The following is a 20884-nucleotide window of genomic DNA, read 5'->3' as shown; positions in this document are numbered from 1 at the left end:
TAAAACCTTTCATCAACCTAATTGACATACCATCAGTACAAGACAGTACTTGTTTTCTATCTTCCTTTCAAAATGGATTCCACCTCTCTTGCCTTCAGCTTTGACTTCCATTATTTACTGTTTCTGTCTTGATTTTTAGGTAACCCGCAGTCTGCATCAGTCTCCATCTTCCCTTGAACCAAAGTGTCGGATGAAATAGCTTGCTTACTCATGCCACACATTTCTGTGCATTAGATTGCTAGCCTATTTAGAGTTTAGAAAAAAAGAAATACCTAGCTTGCAGAATAAAAAACAAATTCCCTAATTACACCCAGTTAACTGGAGAAGGATACAGCAAAGTTTAAGACATAGCTGTACCCTCACAGTGAATGATTTAGACTTCTGTGTCTTGTCTACAATGATTAAAAATGATACGGAAAGCTTTTCATGACACCTTGTTTAAATATCTCAGTTGGGAGAATGTTAGACTAAAGATAAAAAAAGGTCCTTGGTTCAATCCTGGGTTGTGCCAAAGACCAAGCACTCAGCTTGTTAGGCATGTTTCTTTCTTGGAGTCACTCTCAAGGGACATTTTATTTCATTGATAAAAACTTGCATCAACCTGATCGACATGCCATCGGTACAAAAGAGCACTTATTTTCTATCTTACTTTCAAAATGGCTTCCACCTCTCTTGCCTTCAGCTTTGACTTCCATTATTTGCCGTTTCTATCTCGATTTTAGGGTAAACTGTAGCCTGCATCATTTTCCATCTAACCTTGGACCAAAGTGTCAGATGATATAGCTTGCTTCCTCATGCCACACATTTCTGTGTATTAGATTGCTAGCCTATTTAGCGTTTAGAAAAAAAGAAATACCTAGCTTGCGCAATAAAAAAGAAATTGACTAATTGTGCCCAGTTAGCTGCAGAAGGATACAGCATACTTTAACACATAGATGTACCCTCCTAGTGATTGATCACATGCCCACTTGTTGCCTACAATGATTAAGAATCATCAGGAAGGTATTCTCTGACAACTGGCCGAAATAGCTCAGTTGGGAGAGCGTTAGACTGAAGATCTAAAGGTCCCTGGTTCAATCCCGGGTTTCGGCAAGGACTGAGCACCTAGCTAATTAGGTGTAGTTCTCTCTTGGAGTCAGCTTCAGTAGACATTTTAGTTCATAGATGAAACCTTTCAATAACCTGATCGACATACCATCAGTAGAGCACAGCACTTGCGTTCTATCTTCCTTTCAAAATGTCTTCCACCTCTCTTGCCTTCAGCTTTGACTTCCATTATTTCCAGTTTCTATCTTGATTTTAATGTAAAGCTTAGGCTGCATCATCTTCTATTTTCCCATGAACCAAGCTGTCAGATGATATAGCTTGCTTACTCATCCCACACATTTGTGTGCCTATTGAGAGTTTGGAATAAAAGAAGTACCTAGGTTGCGCACCAAAAAAGTAAATGAGTAAATGCACCCAGTTAGCTGCAGAAGGATACCGGAAGTTTAAGACATAGCTGTACCCTCAAAGTGAATGATTTCGGGGTGTATGTCTTGTCTACAATGATTAAGAAGAATACGGAGGGACCTGTGCAATAAGTGGCCGAAATAGCTCAGTTGGGAGAGCGTTAGACTGAAGATCTAAAGGTCCCTGGTTCAATCCCGGGTTTCGGCAAAGACTCAGAAGACAGCTTGTTAGTCGTGTTTCTTTCTTGGATTCAGCTTCTGGTGACGTTTTATTTAATTGATAAAACCTTTCATCAACCTAATTGACATACCATCAGTACAAGACAGTACTTGTTTTCTATCTTCCTTTCAAAATGGATTCCACCTCTCTTGCCTTCAGCTTTGACTTCCATTATTTCCCGTTTCTATCTCGATTTTAGGGTAAACTGTAGCCTGCATCATTTTCCATCTAACCTTGGACCAAAGTGTCAGATGATATAGCTTGCTTCCTCATTCCACACATTTCTGTGTATTAGATTGCTAGCCTATTTAGCGTTTAGAAAAAAAGAAATACCTAGCTTGCGCAATAAAAAAGAAATTGACTAATTGTGCCCAGTTAGCTGCAGAAGGATACAGCATACTTTAACACATAGATGTACCCTCCTAGTGATTGATCAGATGCCCACTTGTTGCCTATGATGAAGCTGAAATGAAGGTTTTACATTTATTAGCGCATAAACGTAGTGTGAAATAATCATGTGTGACTTTAACCGAACTAATAAAGATTGTACGGGGACAAAATGTGCCCTCAGAGTAGTTTGCCAACATTTATAAGCGTGCTTTATATAACGTGGTGTATTAGAATTGCACTAATCCGACATAATCATAAACGTGTGCTATGATTTGCTTGTTTGAATTGTTTTTGCTTAGCATTACTTTAGTGGAGGCTTTGGCCTAGTGGCCTGGTCTCACGGTTTAGATGCTCGTATTTTTCCAATGTGCTATAAAACGTGTATTCTTGCTTGAAGCTGTACTTTTCCACTGAGATCGTTCACATGCTTATCTTAAGGTTTCGTGCCAGCCCGGCATTTTTCTCTTTACTCCAAGGTCAATCTGCAGGTGCGGACAATGGAAGCTCTGAAAATGAGTTAATTGGTATAAAATGTTGCAACTTGCGTACCCGTCTCCAAGGATAATGTATGCTTAAGTAAAAGCTTGAGAACTGTTGTTTTTGATTGGACCATTTGAAGCTAACCTATGAACCCTCCAATGGAAGACCCTACTGGATTTGAACTGTTGTCTATTTAAACCAGGTGCACGAGAAGAAAGCAGCCATTGCAGCCATCACCAGCCCGATACCCGCCATTTTGCAGGACATTGCAGCTATTATGGCCCACTTTGCTGCGACGCCATTTTGAGAGACTTTGATGCTTTCTCTAATCGAGAGAAAGAGACTTAAATGATTCTTACCCTAGAGACTTTAACTTGAATTTGTCCCTTTGCATGAAGTAGTAGTTCATCTTGCCGCCGTGAGGCAACTGCCCCGTCCACCCTGCCCCTTTGCCCCGTCCCATGCTGATCGAGAAACGATACCTGTGAGACGAAGACTTCCTTGAATGCTGATTGAGATTGGTAAATATGAAAGGAAATTGTACGATTGCATTGTGTCTCTTTTAGGTAACCAACTGCTGATTTTGATAAGAGCCCTAGTTAGGAGTTTTCTAAATTAATGTTGCTAAATCGTTTTTGCATGAAGTCCCACATGCCGATGCTAATTTGAGGTTAGATGAGGAGTCCTTTTGTCGCACGATGCAATTTGAGATCTTGCTATGCTGACTAAATGTATACAATTAGCTCATTACAGATTATAGAGTCTAGTGATTTGCATTGCTATTATCGAATGCCTTGTTATTCAAATGTTGCATAGATTGCACTTGTTTCGCCGTTATGGACAGCTATTAATGTTCATATATGTTTATCATTTGGTGTTGAGACACATCTATATTGTGCTAGCTTTGTTAATATAGGGAAATAAATTCACTAACTTTGAATAAACTGGTGTGGTTATTCCTGACTGAAAGGTCAGGGTTCGCCGAAAATGTATTCTGGATTAATTGTTAAGTGTTATGTTGATCAGGGGATTGCTTATGTTCGTTATTGAATTTGATTTGATTAAATTGACTGACTAAGGGTGGAGAGGGTCCCACTTAGCCAAAAGATTCATCGGCCTAAAGAGCGTCCAAAGTATAGGTAAATTACTAATACGGAACGCTCTATCAGTAGATGGTAGCAGAGGACGGTTACGCCTTTTGGGACCCTGTACTCTTAAAGTACATGGTGTTGAATTAACGGTTACGCCTTTTGGGACCCTGTACTCTTAAAGTACATGGTGTTGAATTAACGGTTACGCCTTTTGAGACCCCACTCGAAAAGTTGGATTAGATTTTTCTTGGATGAAACAGATTGAGAGAATGATGATGGGCTAAGTCCACCGCGACTTTCCCGGGATCTCAGAGCTTGGGAATGAAGAGAATGGAGGTGTGGAATCGGCGTGGGTGGTACTAGTGACGGTATGAGAGAAGTTAGGATTTTGCGCTTGCACAGCTTATTGCCGCAGATTGTGTGAAAAGGTTGTGAGGATTTTAGAGAATAGCGGAGGTGCGACTCCGAGTGTAGAAGTAGGGAAGTCGTTGAACTTCATAGAAATAGCGGAGGTGCGACTCCGAGTGTGAGAGTAGGGAAGTCGTCGAACTTCATGTGCATGTGGCGCTTCGTGCATAAAAAGGTCCACGTGGTTGTTGTTGTTGAGACGGGCCCTGCGAGGTCAAGAGACTCCGGAGTATGTTGTTTTATGTTGTGGTCTGGTCGGTTTAGTAGGTTGATCGGGCGTGGTCAACAAGTCGGTACGTGTGTTAAGGGAGTGAAAGAAACTTCGACTTCGGGCTTTGACAAATTCTAAGTGCACTAGAATGGATCACTGACAAGTTGAGAGCAGAGTCTGCGGGTCAGATTTGCTTGCGAACGTGGGGACCGAGAAAGATGGAATAACTGCCGAGGCTAGTGAAAAATCCCTAAGGTCCTGAAGCGATTGTGTTACCCTTCCTATAGTAAACCGACAGATCTGTTTTATATTTTTTGGTAGCTCGCGATACATGCAAGAAGTTGTTACGAGAGGAGCTGAGTGAAGGAGGACTAGCCGCGAGGCTTTGTCAGCCGCAGTGTGTGTGAGTGTGACGTCACTAGGAGCCGCGCTGGGATAGGTTGGTTGTAGAGAAGGGTCGCGCACGGATTGGACGCAGTCCGTGGGGCTCGATTGGAAGGGGAAAGGCAAGCGAAGAGTATTCCGGGAATTAAAGTCACCTATTGATTACAAACTTTGTGAAATAAAAGACGAGAAAATGAAATTTTTTAAAGCATTAAGGAGTGCGATGAAGGGGGAGACATACATTAAAGCGAGCGTAGGAGAGGAAACGCCGCCCGAAGGCACACCAGCTTACATTGTAATGGAGGAAAAGGGGGTAGCTCCGTGTCTTTGGCTAAAGCAATGGCACAAGTTGACAGAGAAAAATGGAGCGTAGCGTTCCCGATCCATGGGACGTTTAATATAAGGATACTAGAGAATTTGAGATTCGCGATGTATGACATGAAGGTACCCCCAAGGCCAGCACAGTTTGAGGCTCTAGCGATTTGGGAACTAATGGCTAGACAGCAACAGCAAAACAAGTTCGAGACTAGGATAAGGAAGGTAGAAAAGACACTAGCGGACGCTAGGTGGGACAATGCACAGAAGGTGTGGAGGTCAGATGTATTGCAGGGGATAAAATTGTTTCCCACAATTACTAAGGAAGAAGAGGAGACAGGTAAGAAAGCTACCTGTAAGACAAACAGGAGGTGTTCCAAGGATAGAGAGGACGAGGAAAAGTTGAGAAGAGAGGAGGAGTTAGAGGATGAGGAGTTAATCATGCAATTGTTGAACGACCGTCCACCACCTTATGCAGAGAGTGGACAAGGTCCAAGTACCAGTTCTGCCCCTCCGGCACCGGTACAGAACAGTGAAACTCAGAGTTCAGGAGCATCACCGGGATCTAAGGACCCGAGTTTACTGTTCACCCCGCAGATACCGCAGGTTAGGAGAATATATCCAGATGTGCCCATGTTGAAACCAGCAGAAAATGATCAGCCGCAGGTCCCAAGGTACTACAGCAGTGACAACAGTACGGGAATGATTCTAGATCCAACCGTAATGGGAGGACAGAATGGTCACAACCCAACACTGGCACAAGCTGAATCAACCCAGTTTTTGATGCCTCAAAAGCAGATGCAGGGGGGAAACGCACATGCTCAGATGACGGGGAGTCAGATGGGCATGCCGGCAATGATGACCCATAGTGTGGGAATGAACATGTCCCAGAACATGGGAAATGGACAGAACCCAGACGTGATATCACTACCCATTACTGTAGGCCCACCGGTACCTTTGTACAGTCAGCCTAACTTAGGAATGAGCGGTCATGGATCAATGCTGCAGAGTGGGACAGAAAGGAGGTGCATAGAAAACACTCCAGGGATAACTCTGATAGCGGCTCAGCCAACCGGATCTGGGTCCTTGATGGAGTTTAGTCCCGTATGTGCTCAGTCAACGCTGGTGAGGTCGAGCCCCCCACTGATAATACCTCTAACATCGAACACTGAAAAGTTGCCGCAACCATCAATGGCAGTCGATGTGAATGCCACACTGATGGGGTTGAATGTGCAACAGCTGTCACAGTGGTTCAACAGTCTGAATTCCACACAAAGCTCAGCCAGTGGGAAGGAAGAAGATTATCTGAATAGGGTCAGGTTGAACATGGAAGCACAAGAATTGGTGGAAGGGACTATGGGTGTGAATAGGTTAGAATCCTACTCGGAAGAAGAGCTGAGGTATCTATGTCCCAGGATTACGAGAGAAGTGAACAAGGTACATAAAAGCTTGCAGGAAATAGCTGACAAAAACGGGGTTGACATAGACAAGACAAAACACTTGAGCAGAAGCTACAGGTTGGATTTCGGGACCACAGATTTTGAACACATGAGGTCAGCAGGCATGAAGGCGCACCTTAGAGAATTGTTGCAGAGTGCACAAGTATGGAGGTGCTTAGACAAATGGGAAAGCAGATGGGTAAAGAGAAAGGAAAAGAGGAAAGACAGTGTCCCAGAGCTAAACGAGAAAAGACCACAGAGTAGTGATGCAGTAACCATGTTACCAATGAGGGAGACAGCAGGGGGAAAACTAATACATGTACCATGGCATAGAAGCGACATTCAGGCTTTTACGGATGATTTTCCCAAACTGAGAGAGAAACCGATTGAATGGTATCAACAGACTGACAGGTTTGTGAAGCTTGCAAAATGTCTCTGGGAAGACCTGAACACTCTCTTTGAGATTGTGGTTCCAGCAGACTTGTGGGAGGATTGCAAAAGAGCTGTAGGTTGGCCGACAAGTGAACCGGAGAGAGACAGGGATACGGGTGCACCATCACCTATGGTGATGAGCTTGTACTATAAGGTGATTGAGCATTTGAAGACGAAGGTTGCCGCGAAAAATGTGGATTGGCAGAAGATCGATCGAACTGCCCAAGAGGCTAAAGAGTCGATTCATAGTTACTATGAGAGGTTGTTGAAGGCGTTCAAGAACTACAGTGGCACGGAAACAATAGAGGCGAAGGACATGCTTCATTTTGTGTTTAGATTTGTGGAAGGGCTGAGACCAGAGATAAGTCAGATGATAAAGTCGCATTTGATTTGTTGGCAGTCGAAACCTATTGATGAGGTGTTGAATTATGCGAAATACTGTAGCGACGAAATTGAAGTGAAACAGAAAAGGTTGAAAGAGAAAGTGATGATGATGCAGCTTAAGGCAGCTCAGACAGGTTTGCAAGGTCTGCAAGGGTTGCAAGGGTTCCAACAACAGGTACCGCAACTGCAGCCGCAGTTGCAGGGAAACATGGCGTTTCAGCCACAGGCGAGAGGCAGAGGCAGAGGAGGTTTTGTGAATAATGGTCCGGATTTGAACACTGTTGTGAATGGTGTGCAGGCAATGAAGAAGGTGATGCCGTGTCACGTGTGCGGAATTGTCGGACATTGGAAACGCGAGTGCCCGATGGTGGTGCAGGAAGGTGCAGGTGTTGGTCAGCAAAATAATGATGTCAATGCATTTCAGACAATGAGGGGACCGAAGATGAGAGGTCCAAACCCAAATTTTCAGACCATAAATCAGCTGCAGGGGTTACAGCCCATGCAGCCGCAGCAGATGCAGATGCCCCGTATGCAGATGACGCAAATGCAGCCAATGCAACAGCAGTTACCCATGGTACCTAATCAGCAAATGCAAATACCCTTGGCACCAATGAGTCAGCAGCAAGTGATGGTTCCTCCACAGGTCTCGGGTCAGGTAATGAATACAAATGGCACCGTACAACAGTTCCCATTACACAGTGAGAGTGGAATAAACAATGTATGGGAGAGTGAAAGTTCAGGAGAGGAAGGAGATTGTGTGCTTGCAGCATCCTTGGAAGTTGATCAAAAGGGTCCGTACGTGGAGGGAAGAGTAATGGGTCATCGTGTCTCATTCTTGGTTGACACAGGAGCCACACGTTCAACTGTTAAGAGCATTGAAGTACCAAATTTGCCACTCTCAGGGAGAACAGTTCAAGTGGTGGGAGTAGCAAACAGGCACCTGACAAACCCAATCACAGATCCAGTACCAGTCAGCATTGGTAACTATCAAGGGTTACACAAATTTGTGGTATGTGACTCAAGCCCGATAGCACTGTTAGGGAGAGACCTATTGTGCAAATTGGGTTGTTCGATTATGTGTTCGAACGAGGGAATCAAAATTCAGACGAGCAGTGATGGGGAAGAAGAGGACGGTGTAGAGGGGGATGAGATGGAAACTGTTGATGAAGAGTATCCTCTGATTTGTCTCTTCCCGATGATAACTGAAGAAGATATTCCAGCTGAATTACGGGAAACAGTCGGAAAGGAAGTGTGGGATATGACAGGGAAAGAGGTGGGATTGATGAAAGGAGTGGAACCAGTGAAAGTGACTGTAAAGCCCAATGCAACCTTTCCCCAGACCCCACAATACCACATGACACAAGACACCCTCATGAAAGTTGCCCAACTCATTGACGAATTTGTAAAACAGGGAGTACTGAAAGAAGTGTTAAGCATTCCATGTAATTCACCAATCATGGGACTAATAAAGCCGAGTGGAAAGGTCCGACTCGTGCAGGACTTGAGGAAAATAAATGACATCATAGTCAAATGCTGCCCTGTAGTACCGAATCCAGCTGTGATAATGTTTCAAGTCCCTTGCGATGCTGAGTGGTTCTCAGTCATCGATTTGTCACAAGCGTTCTTCTCGGTGCCTCTTCATGAGGACAGCCAATTTCTCTTTTGTTTCAAATTCTTAGACAGAGTGTACAGTTGGTGTCGAATTCCTCAAGTGTTTTCTGAGTCACCGTCAATATTCAATCAGATTCTAAAGAAAGACTTGGAAGCATTAGAATTGCCATTCGAGTCAACCCTAGTACAGTACATTGATGACTTACTGATTGCATCAAAGACAGAAAGTGGCTGCACAGCCGATACCATTGCTCTGTTGAACCATTTGGGAAGGAATGGACACAAGGTGTCTCCTTCCAAATTACAGTTCTGTCAGAAGAAAGTGAAATACTTGGGTCACCAGATAGAGAAAGGGTCACGGAGAATAATGAAGGAAAGAATAACGAGTGTACTTCAAATGAGTCCACCAAGGACAAGGAGGGAGGTGAGGAAGTTTTTGGGAATGGTGGGCTACTGTCGTCAGTGGATTCCCAACTTCTCAACTCTAGCAAAGCCTTTACTGAAGCTGACCCAGAAGGATGCCTTGGATCAAATTGAGCTGAAAGGAGATGAGATGGATGCTTTTATTGAATTAAAGGAATGCATGTGCAGGGCTCCAGCTTTAGGTATGCCTGATTACACAAAGCCTTTCACATTGTTTTGTCATGAACGTGATGCATGTTCTTTGTCTGTCTTGACTCAAGCCCATGGTGGCATAAACAGACCAGTAGCGTATTTTTCAGCTACCTTGGATCCGGTCGCAGCAGCACTTCCAGGGTGTTTGCGCGCTGTAGCAGCAGTTGGTATCAGCCTCACTCAGAGTGAAGGAATAGTGATGGGACACCCAGTAACAGTCATGGTCCCTCACTCAGTTGAGATACTTTTGACCCGCTCCCGAACGCAACACATGACTGGAGCAAGACTCACAAGGTATGAAACGATAATTCTGGGCTCACCGAATGTGCAGCTGAAAAGGTGCACTACGCTGAATCCAGCAACCTTGCTCCCTGGAGAAAATGCTGAAATTGAGAACGCTGAAGACGTCGAGCATGACTGCCTTCAGGTGACTGAATTTTGCACAAAACCCCGACCGGACATTAAGGATACTAAGCTTGATGAAAATGACCAAATTCTTTTTGTTGATGGTTCATGTCTAAGGGATGGGATGGGGATTTTGAAAGCAGGATACGCTGTATGTACTGTAACAGGGGTCTTGGAAGCGGGATGGCTTCAAGGAGTCTATTCTGCACAAGTAGCAGAACTTGTAGCCCTTACAAGAGCATGTCAACTGTCTGCATTGATGAAAGTCACCATTTACACCGATAGTCAGTACGGGTTTGGGATTGTGCATGATTTTGGACAACTATGGTCACAGAGAGGTTTCCTGACTTCTTCAGGATCCCCAGTGAAAAACGGGGAAAGAATAAGGGAATTGTTACACGCCATTCAAATGCCAGCCGAAGTTGCAGTGGTAAAGTGTAGTGCTCCTACAAAAGGACAGGACTATGTTTCTCTGGGAAATGCATATGCGGATCAAGTCGCAAGATTTTGTGCCTTGAATTGTATATTACTCAGAGATGAATGGAATTTGATTAGTGAACCAGAACTCGAACCAGCTGAAGCATTTGCCTTGAAAGTCGTAGATACAATAGATGAACTAAAAACATTACAGAATAACGTCAGGGAGGACGAAAGAGATTCCTGGATTAAATCACAATGTATAAAAAGACCAGATGAGTTATGGGTTTCAAATGAGGGAACATTTTTTTGCCAAATAGTCTCTTATCACAGCTTGCGCGGTTCTATCATGGACAGGCTCACCTAGGGAGAGATGCCATGATAAGATTGTTCAAAACTGATTGGTTTAACCCCAGATTCCGTCAAGCTGCAGAAGCAGTTTGCCATCGATGTGTCATTTGTCAGCAGATGAACCCAGGAAAGGGAACAGTTGTGAACGCGAGCCACATTGGCAGAGCCAGTGGCCCATTTAGTAGAATGCAGATGGACTTCATTGAGATGCCTGTACATGGAGGTTTGAAGTATGTGTTGGTGATTGTGTGCATTTTTAGTCACTGGATTGAAGCATACCCCACACGTAGAAATGACAGCCTTACAGTTGCAAAACTATTGTTGAGGGAATTAATACCACGTTTCGGATTCCCGATCTCTTTAGAATCAGATAGGGGAAGCCACTTCAATAACGAGGTGATAAAGTTACTTTGCGCAGCGCTGAACATTGAGCAAAAACTGCATTGTAGCTATCGCCCTGAAGCCTCAGGACTGGTGGAGCAAATGAATGGTACACTGAAATCAAGAATGGCGAAAATATGTGCATCGACAAATTTGAAATGGCCTGACGCATTGCCCTTGGTGCTAATGTCATTGAGAAACACCCCTGATAGAAAGACTGGATTGTCTCCGCACGAAATTCTTATGGGCAGGGCTATGAGACTTCCTGCAGTTCCCGCAAACGCGCTTTTGAATATTACAGATGATATGGTGTTAGACTACTGCAAAGGTCTGGCTGACGTGGTTCGCTCTTTCTCTCACCAGGTGGAAGCAACCACCTTGCCACCGATCCAAGGTCCAGGACACACACTGAAAGCAGGTGACTGGGTCGTGATAAAGAAGCACGTGGGGAAGTCGTGTCTGGAACCCCGTTGGAAAGGCCCTTTCCAAGTGATTCTGACGACAACTACCGCTGTGAAGTGTGCGGGGGTTCCCAACTGGATTCACGCCAGTCACACAAAGAAAGTGTTGTGTCCCACAGATGAGGAAGTTGAAGCGCTGAAACTACCAGTGCCTGATAAAACAGTGCTGAGCGCTGAGACAGAGCAAAACCAAACTGAAAGCGAACAGGCAGAAACAGAAGAGAGAGAGATATTCTCTGAGGACGAAGAGACCAACTCGCTTGGGGGAGACCAAGGAGAAAGTTCAGACAGCGACGAAGCAGCTGAAGGTGACAAAGAACCTGAAGCAGCTGAGGGTAGCAAAGAGCCTGAAGCAGCTGAAGGTGACAAAGAGCCTGAAGCAGCTGAAAGTGATAAAGAGTCTGAAGAAAGTAACGGTGACGAAGGGCTTGAAAGAGGTGAAAAAGAAGGAGAGCCGGATCAGAGGAGGGCTTTCCCAGAAGCAGACTATAGAGAAAAAGAAAAGGAGAACGTGATTGATTCCCCAGAAGGAGGGGACAAGGCAGAACAGAACGAAACAGTTCAAGCTTCCACAGAAAAGATCGCAGGTCCATCAAATGGACACGGTGCAAAGAGGAGACTAAGTATATCGCCAATAAAACAAAGGACTAAAGAAAGTTTGAACGACGGAGAAAGGCCAAAAGTGAAAGAGAAAAGAAAGGAAGTGACTGTCGTGGTACCATCCTCAAGTGAAGGAAAAGACTTGGCCAAAGAGGAAAGTACCAGTGAGGCAGAATCGAAAAGAGAAGCAAAATTGAAAAGGAAAAGTATACCGAATAGGAGATATTCCGGTCCAGAATGGGCATATGCAGTCAATGACGATTGGACTGACGAATTTGTATCTCTTAGCCTCGAGAACGAAGAAGAAGAGATACCAATAGAAAAGAAAAGTTTTATGGACGCTGTCGATTGAAAGGGTAATAAATGATATTGCTTGCTACAATCTAACGTGATACAACCAGCTGAGACATTGCTAAACCGGATGAGACACTTGCTGAACTGATAGAGACTGAGTTATTGCCGAATTGAGTTATTGCCGAATTGAAAAAAAAAAAAAAAAAAAAAACAATTGCCGAATTGAGACAAATGCTGCTAACCGATAAGTGACTGGCCTCTTGAAGAAGACTGTGTGAACATTGCGCTCGTTCAGCTTTGTAACTGAATTGCTAAATAGTTTCTTTATAGGTGCTTCTAGCTCTCTGATTCTATACAGATCATGACGCAAAACAGTAGAAAGAAATATTGTAAATATGTGTGTGTAGGCTTGGTAATTGCATGTGTACTAATAATAATGGCAATTGTGCTTGGAATGCATGGTAAGGGTGAGAATGAGAAAATTGATGCTTCTACTTTTGCTCCTGTTACTGTCACTGAACTAACCGCATTGAAAAGACTAGAATTAGATGAGAGACACTTGCATGATAAGAAAGAACTTTCGTATAATGTTTTCTATCGCTTGCTAACAGAATATGTTGAGACTATGGATGCGAAAGATTGTTATGTGTGTACACAGATACCGACATCAGTAAAGGAAGGGGTGACTTATCACCACATGCCTCTTACATACGGGATTACATGTAGTATAGTAATGTCTAGGTTTTATGGTCAGACTAACCTACAGTATTTTTACTCGAATTAAGATGTTACCTTTGCATACGTTCCTATAATAGCGCAGCTAAGCCAGATTGCTAAAGATTGGGATGCTAAAATAATGAGGGAATTTTTCGAGCCAATGCAACCTTTTGAAACGGCTCACGCTCATAGGGAAAACCTTACCTGCTCGCTCTCTGCAGTAGAAATAAGCTTTTTAGATCGCACAGATGATAGAAGGGCACAAATGAATGCGAAATTAGAAAAAGAGCTACATAAGAGGACTTCAGTAGATAATTATGATTTTGCCGCAATAAAGACACAAGGGAGAATAGCTTTAGATGCTTGGCATGTAGGGAAATTTTGTATATATCGAGGTGAATCTTATTATGATAACATTTTCGTAGGAGCGAGTGAGTGTAAACATACGTTTATCTTTAAGGCCAAATGGACATTCATGATGAACGGACTTGACCCTGTCATTCCAGGTGTATATTACATTTGTGGGTATAATGCCTATCATCGTCTTCCAAAGGGATGGTGGGGAAGATGTTATTTGGGTATAGTGTTCCCAAAGGTTTATCAACTGGATGACCTATCGATGATTCCAAAGACATCTGGATCCCATCGTATCCAGAAAAGAGAGACCGCAGCTGCTGTGGTAGGAGATATATTTGGAGCCATGATTCCTTCATTGGGAGTTGTGTTGAATTCCATCAAAATAAGAAAGTTGTCTACTATAGTGGATAACATGTTGACAAAGTTTTCAGGTGCTATAATCCTGATAGATGCTGAACTTGCAGCGGAAAGAGCTATGACTCTTCAAAATAGGCTTGCCTTAGACATTCTTTTAGCAAAGGATGGCGGCGTTTGCAAAATGCTTGGTGCGCGCCACTGTTGCACTTATATTCCCGACAACAGTGTGAAAATTAAAACTATGCTTGCTAATCTAACAAAAGAGAGTGCAGATTTGAAGGAACTGAAAGAACCAGGAGTGTGGGAGAAGGTTGGAAAAGGACTTGCTTCAGTGGGAAATTGGATTGGGGGAATTTGGAATGGAATATTGCTAAAAATAATACAGGGAATATTAATAGTAGTAATTTGCATTTTTGGAATTTGGGGAATAAAAAGAGGAATAATAATGATAATGGAAAGAATTAGAAGAAGGAAGGAAGAGAAAATGATGAAAAGAATGGCAGAAGAATACAAAGCGAAAACTAGGGGAATTAAAAGGAAAAGAGAACTGACAGAATTTTAATGGAATAAAATTTGTGGGCATGGTGTGGTGTGATGACAAGTAGTCATCAGAGGAGGGATTGATCACGCTGAAATGAAGGTTTTACATTTATTAGCGCATAAACGTAGTGTGAAATAATCATGTGTGACTTTAACCGAACTAATAAAGATTGTACGGGGACAAAATGTGCCCTCAGAGTAGTTTGCCAACATTTATAAGCGTGCTTTATATAACGTGGTGTATTAGAATTGCACTAATCCGACATAATCATAAACGTGTGCTATGATTTGCTTGTTTGAATTGTTTTTGCTTAGCATTACTTTAGTGGAGGCTTTGGCCTAGTGGCCTGGTCTCACGGTTTAGATGCTCGTATTTTTCCAATGTGCTATAAAACGTGTATTCTTGCTTGAAGCTGTACTTTTCCACTGAGATCGTTCACATGCTTATCTTAAGGTTTCGTGCCAGCCCGGCATTTTTCTCTTTACTCCAAGGTCAATCTGCAGGTGCGGACAATGGAAGCTCTGAAAATGAGTTAATTGGTATAAAATGTTGCAACTTGCGTACCCGTCTCCAAGGATAATGTATGCTTAAGTAAAAGCTTGAGAACTGTTGTTTTTGATTGGACCATTTGAAGCTAACCTATGAACCCTCCAATGGAAGACCCTACTGGATTTGAACTGTTGTCTATTTAAACCAGGTGCACGAGAAGAAAGCAGCCATTGCAGCCATCACCAGCCCGATACCCGCCATTTTGCAGGACATTGCAGCTATTATGGCCCACTTTGCTGCGACGCCATTTTGAGAGACTTTGATGCTTTCTCTAATCGAGAGAAAGAGACTTAAATGATTCTTACCCTAGAGACTTTAACTTGAATTTGTCCCTTTGCATGAAGTAGTAGTTCATCTTGCCGCCGTGAGGCAACTGCCCCGTCCACCCTGCCCATTTGCCCCGTCCCATGCTGATCGAGAAACGATACCTGTGAGACGAAGACTTCCTTGAATGCTGATTGAGATTGGTAAATATGAAAGGAAATTGTACGATTGCATTGTGTCTCTTTTAGGTAACCAACTGCTGATTTTGATAAGAGCCCTAGTTAGGAGTTTTCTAAATTAATGTTGCTAAATCGTTTTTGCATGAAGTCCCACATGCCGATGCTAATTTGAGGTTAGATGAGGAGTCCTTTTGTCGCACGATGCAATTTGAGATCTTGCTATGCTGACTAAATGTATACAATTAGCTCATTACAGATTATAGAGTCTAGTGATTTGCATTGCTATTATCGAATGCCTTGTTATTCAAATGTTGCATAGATTGCACTTGTTTCGCCGTTATGGACAGCTATTAATGTTCATATATGTTTATCATTTGGTGTTGAGACACATCTATATTGTGCTAGCTTTGTTAATATAGGGAAATAAATTCACTAACTTTGAATAAACTGGTGTGGTTATTCCTGACTGAAAGGTCAGGGTTCGCCGAAAATGTATTCTGGATTAATTGTTAAGTGTTATGTTGATCAGGGGATTGCTTATGTTCGTTATTGAATTTGATTTGATTAAATTGACTGACTAAGGGTGGAGAGGGTCCCACTTAGCCAAAAGATTCATCGGCCTAAAGAGCGTCCAAAGTATAGGTAAATTACTAATACGGAACGCTCTATCAGTAGATGGTAGCAGAGGACGGTTACGCCTTTTGGGACCCTGTACTCTTAAAGTACATGGTGTTGAATTAACGGTTACGCCTTTTGGGACCCTGTACTCTTAAAGTACATGGTGTTGAATTAACGGTTACGCCTTTTGAGACCCCACTCGAAAAGTTGGATTAGATTTTTCTTGGATGAAACAGATTGAGAGAATGATGATGGGCTAAGTCCACCGCGACTTTCCCGGGATCTCAGAGCTTGCGAATGAAGAGAATGGAGGTGTGGAATCGGCGTGGGTGGTACTAGTGACGGTATGAGAGAAGTTAGGATTTTGCGCTTGCACAGCTTATTGCCGCAGATTGTGTGAAAAGGTTGTGAGGATTTTAGAGAATAGCGGAGGTGCGACTCCGAGTGTAGAAGTAGGGAAGTCGTTGAACTTCATAGAAATAGCGGAGGTGCGACTCCGAGTGTGAGAGTAGGGAAGTCGTCGAACTTCATGTGCATGTGGCGCTTCGTGCATAAAAAGGTCCACGTGGTTGTTGTTGTTGAGACGGGCCCTGCGAGGTCAAGAGACTCCGGAGTATGTTGTTTTATGTTGTGGTCTGGTCGGTTTAGTAGGTTGATCGGGCGTGGTCAACAAGTCGGTACGTGTGTTAAGGGAGTGAAAGAAACTTCGACTTCGGGCTTTGACAAATTCTAAGTGCACTAGAATGGATCACTGACAAGTTGAGAGCAGAGTCTGCGGGTCAGATTTGCTTGCGAACGTGGGGACCGAGAAAGATGGAATAACTGCCGAGGCTAGTGAAAAATCCCTAAGGTCCTGAAGCGATTGTGTTACCCTTCCTATAGTAAACCGACAGATCTGTTTTATATTTTTTGGTAGCTCGCGATACATGCAAGAAGTTGTTACGAGAGGAGCTGAGTGAAGGAGGACTAGCCGCGAGGCTTTGTCAGCCGCAGTGTGTGTGAGTGTGACGTCACTAGGAGCCGCGCTGGGATAGGTTGGTTGTAGAGAAGGGTCGCGCACGGATTGGACGCAGTCCGTGGGGCTCGATTGGAAGGGGAAAGGCAAGCGAAGAGTATTCCGGGAATTAAAGTCACCTATTGATTACAAACTTTGTGAAATAAAAGACGAGAAAATGAAATTTTTTAAAGCATTAAGGAGTGCGATGAAGGGGGAGACATACATTAAAGCGAGCGTAGGAGAGGAAACGCCGCCCGAAGGCACACCAGCTTACATTGTAATGGAGGAAAAGGGGGTAGCTCCGTGTCTTTGGCTAAAGCAATGGCACAAGGTGACAGAGAAACATGGGAGCGTAGCGTTCCCGATCCATGGGACGTTTAATATAAGGATACTAGAGAATTTGAGATTCGCGATGTATGACATGAAGGTACCCCCAAGGCCAGCACAGTTTGAGGCTCTAGCGATTTGGGAACTAATGGCTAGACAGCAACAGCAAAACAAGTTCGAGACTAGGATAAGGAAGGTAGAAAAGACACTAGCGGACGCTAGGTGGGACAATGCACAGAAGGTGTGGAGGTCAGATGTATTGCAGGGGATAAAATTGTTTCCCACAATTACTAAGGAAGAAGAGGAGACAGGTAAGAAAGCTACCTGTAAGACAAACAGGAGGTGTTCCAAGGATAGAGAGGACGAGGAAAAGTTGAGAAGAGAGGAGGAGTTAGAGGATGAGGAGTTAATCATGCAATTGTTGAACGACCGTCCACCACCTTATGCAGAGAGTGGACAAGGTCCAAGTACCAGTTCTGCCCCTCCGGCACCGGTACAGAACAGTGAAACTCAGAGTTCAGGAGCATCACCGGGATCTAAGGACCCGAGTTTACTGTTCACCCCGCAGATACCGCAGGTTAGGAGAATATATCCAGATGTGCCCATGTTGAAACCAGCAGAAAATGATCAGCCGCAGGTCCCAAGGTACTACAGCAGTGACAACAGTACGGGAATGATTCTAGATCCAACCGTAATGGGAGGACAGAATGGTCACAACCCAACACTGGCACAAGCTGAATCAACCCAGTTTTTGATGCCTCAAAAGCAGATGCAGGGGGGAAACGCACATGCTCAGATGACGGGGAGTCAGATGGGCATGCCGGCAATGATGACCCATAGTGTGGGAATGAACATGTCCCAGAACATGGGAAATGGACAGAACCCAGACGTGATATCACTACCCATTACTGTAGGCCCACCGGTACCTTTGTACAGTCAGCCTAACTTAGGAATGAGCGGTCATGGATCAATGCTGCAGAGTGGGACAGAAAGGAGGTGCATAGAAAACACTCCAGGGATAACTCCGATAGCGGCTCAGCCAACCGGATCTGGGTCCTTGATGGAGTTTAGTCCCGTATGTGCTCAGTCAACGCTGGTGAGGTCGAGCCCCCCACTGATAATACCTCTAACATCGAACACTGAAAAGTTGCCGCAACCATCAATGGCAGTCGATGTGAATGCCACACTGATGGGGTTGAATGTGCAACAGCTGTCACAGTGGTTCAACAGTCTGAATTCCACACAAAGCTCAGCCAGTGGGAAGGAAGAAGATTATCTGAATAGGGTCAGGTTGAACATGGAAGCACAAGAATTGGTGGAAGGGACTATGGGTGTGAATAGGTTAGAATCCTACTCGGAAGAAGAGCTGAGGTATCTATGTCCCAGGATTACGAGAGAAGTGAACAAGGTACATAAAAGCTTGCAGGAAATAGCTGACAAAAACGGGGTTGACATAGACAAGACAAAACACTTGAGCAGAAGCTACAGGTTGGATTTCGGGACCACAGATTTTGAACACATGAGGTCAGCAGGCATGAAGGCGCACCTTAGAGAATTGTTGCAGAGTGCACAAGTATGGAGGTGCTTAGACAAATGGGAAAGCAGATGGGTAAAGAGAAAGGAAAAGAGGAAAGACAGTGTCCCAGAGCTAAACGAGAAAAGACCACAGAGTAGTGATGCAGTAACCATGTTACCAATGAGGGAGACAGCAGGGGGAAAACTAATACATGTACCATGGCATAGAAGCGACATTCAGGCTTTTACGGATGATTTTCCCAAACTGAGAGAGAAACCGATTGAATGGTATCAACAGACTGACAGGTTTGTGAAGCTTGCAAAATGTCTCTGGGAAGACCTGAACACTCTCTTTGAGATTGTGGTTCCAGCAGACTTGTGGGAGGATTGCAAAAGAGCTGTAGGTTGGCCGACAAGTGAACCGGAGAGAGACAGGGATACGGGTGCACCATCACCTATGGTGATGAGCTTGTACTATAAGGTGATTGAGCATTTGAAGACGAAGGTTGCCGCGAAAAATGTGGATTGGCAGAAGATCGATCGAACTGCCCAAGAGGCTAAAGAGTCGATTCATAGTTACTATGAGAGGTTGTTGAAGGCGTTCAAGAACTACAGTGGCACGGAAACAATAGAGGCGAAGGACATGCTTCATTTTGTGTTTAGATTTGTGGAAGGGCTGAGACCAGAGATAAGTCAGATGATAAAGTCGCATTTGATTTGTTGGCAGTCGAAACCTATTGATGAGGTGTTGAATTATGCGAAATACTGTAGCGACGAAATTGAAGTGAAACAGAAAAGGTTGAAAGAGAAAGTGATGATGATGCAGCTTAAGGCAGCTCAGACAGGTTTGCAAGGTCTGCAAGGGTTGCAAGGGTTCCAACAACAGGTACCGCAACTGCAGCCGCAGTTGCAGGGAAACATGGCGTTTCAGCCACAGGCGAGAGGCAGAGGCAGAGGAGGTTTTGTGAATAATGGTCCGGATTTGAACACTGTTGTGAATGGTGTGCAGGCAATGAAGAAGGTGATGCCGTGTCACGTGTGCGGAATTGTCGGACATTGGAAACGCGAGTGCCCGATGGTGGTGCAGGAAGGTGCAGGTGTTGGTCAGCAAAATAATGATGTCAATGCATTTCAGACAATGAGGGGACCGAAGATGAGAGGTCCAAACCCAAATTTTCAGACCATAAATCAGCTGCAGGGGTTACAGCCCATGCAGCCGCAGCAGATGCAGATGCCCCGTATGCAGATGACGCAAATGCAGCCAATGCAACAGCAGTTACCCATGGTACCTAATCAGCAAATGCAAATACCCTTGGCACCAATGAGTCAGCAGCAAGTGATGGTTCCTCCACAGGTCTCGGGTCAGGTAATGAATACAAATGGCACCGTACAACAGTTCCCATTACACAGTGAGAGTGGAATAAACAATGTATGGGAGAGTGAAAGTTCAGGAGAGGAAGGAGATTGTGTGCTTGCAGAATCCTTGGAAGTTGATCAAAAGGGTCCGTACGTGGAGGGAAGAGTAATGGGTCATCGTGTCTCATTCTTGGTTGACACAGGAGCCACACGTTCAACTGTTAAGAGCATTGAAGTACCAAATTTGCCACTCTCAGGGAGAACAGTTCAAGTGGTGGGAGTAGCAAACAGGCACCTGACAAACCCAATCACAGATCCAGTACCAGTCAGCATTGGTAACTATCAAGGGTTACACAAATTTGTGGTATGTGACTCAAGCCCGATAGCACTGTTAGGGAGAGACCTATTGTGCAAATTGGGTTGTTCGATTATGTGTTCGAACGAGGGAATCAAAATTCAGACGAGCAGTGATGGGGAAGAAGAGGACGGTGTAGAGGGGGATGAGATGGAAACTGTTGATGAAGAGTATCCTCTGATTTGTCTCTTCCCGATGATAACTGAAGAAGATATTCCAGCTGAATTACGGGAAACAGTCGGAAAGGAAGTGTGGGATATGACAGGGAAAGAGGTGGGATTGATGAAAGGAGTGGAACCAGTGAAAGTGACTGTAAAGCCCAATGCAACCTTTCCCCAGACCCCACAATACCACATGACACAAGACACCCTCATGAAAGTTGCCCAACTCATTGACGAATTTGTAAAACAGG

At 44.1% G+C, this 20884-nt stretch overlaps 2 non-coding genes across 2 annotated transcripts; both read left to right on the top strand.

Moving 5' to 3' along the window:
- Window positions 1-1019: 1019 nt before the first annotated feature.
- Window positions 1020-1092, top strand: TRNAF-GAA (transfer RNA phenylalanine (anticodon GAA)). The gene has a single exon. It is a non-coding gene; the product is annotated as a tRNA-Phe (tRNA).
- Window positions 1093-1586: 494 nt separating this feature from the next.
- Window positions 1587-1659, top strand: TRNAF-GAA (transfer RNA phenylalanine (anticodon GAA)). Its single transcript has one exon. It is a non-coding gene; the product is annotated as a tRNA-Phe (tRNA).
- Window positions 1660-20884: the final 19225 nt, after the last annotated feature.

Source organism: Pleurodeles waltl, chromosome 8 (assembly GCF_031143425.1).
Source record: "Pleurodeles waltl isolate 20211129_DDA chromosome 8, aPleWal1.hap1.20221129, whole genome shotgun sequence".
Taxonomy (NCBI): Eukaryota; Metazoa; Chordata; class Amphibia; order Caudata; family Salamandridae; genus Pleurodeles; species Pleurodeles waltl.
Note: the sequence above shows the minus strand (reverse complement) of the source record. Positions and strands in the feature narration are given on the sequence as shown.